This window comes from Podarcis melisellensis (assembly GCF_964234715.1).
Source record: "Podarcis melisellensis genome assembly, chromosome: 8".
In the NCBI taxonomy this organism is placed as follows: domain Eukaryota; kingdom Metazoa; phylum Chordata; class Lepidosauria; order Squamata; family Lacertidae; genus Podarcis; species Podarcis melisellensis.
The window spans coordinates 2,277,103-2,277,309 of record NC_138540.1 but is presented as its reverse complement, the minus strand read 5'-3'; positions in this window follow the sequence as shown (position 1 = coordinate 2,277,309).

The following is a 207-nucleotide window of genomic DNA, read 5'->3' as shown; positions in this document are numbered from 1 at the left end:
ACCCTCCACTGCCTTCTCCCACTGCTTACAAAACAATTCAGTGACACCCTCGATGGAGGGGGAATTCCCCCTCCCCAATCAAACTTTTTGCAATAAGGAAAATGATGGGCCAGGGAAACATGCTTCGAGGCAAACCCATCAGAACAAATGCTCAGTTTAAATCGCCGGTGTCATCTAAACTCGCTGCAAACTTTGTGCAAACAAATC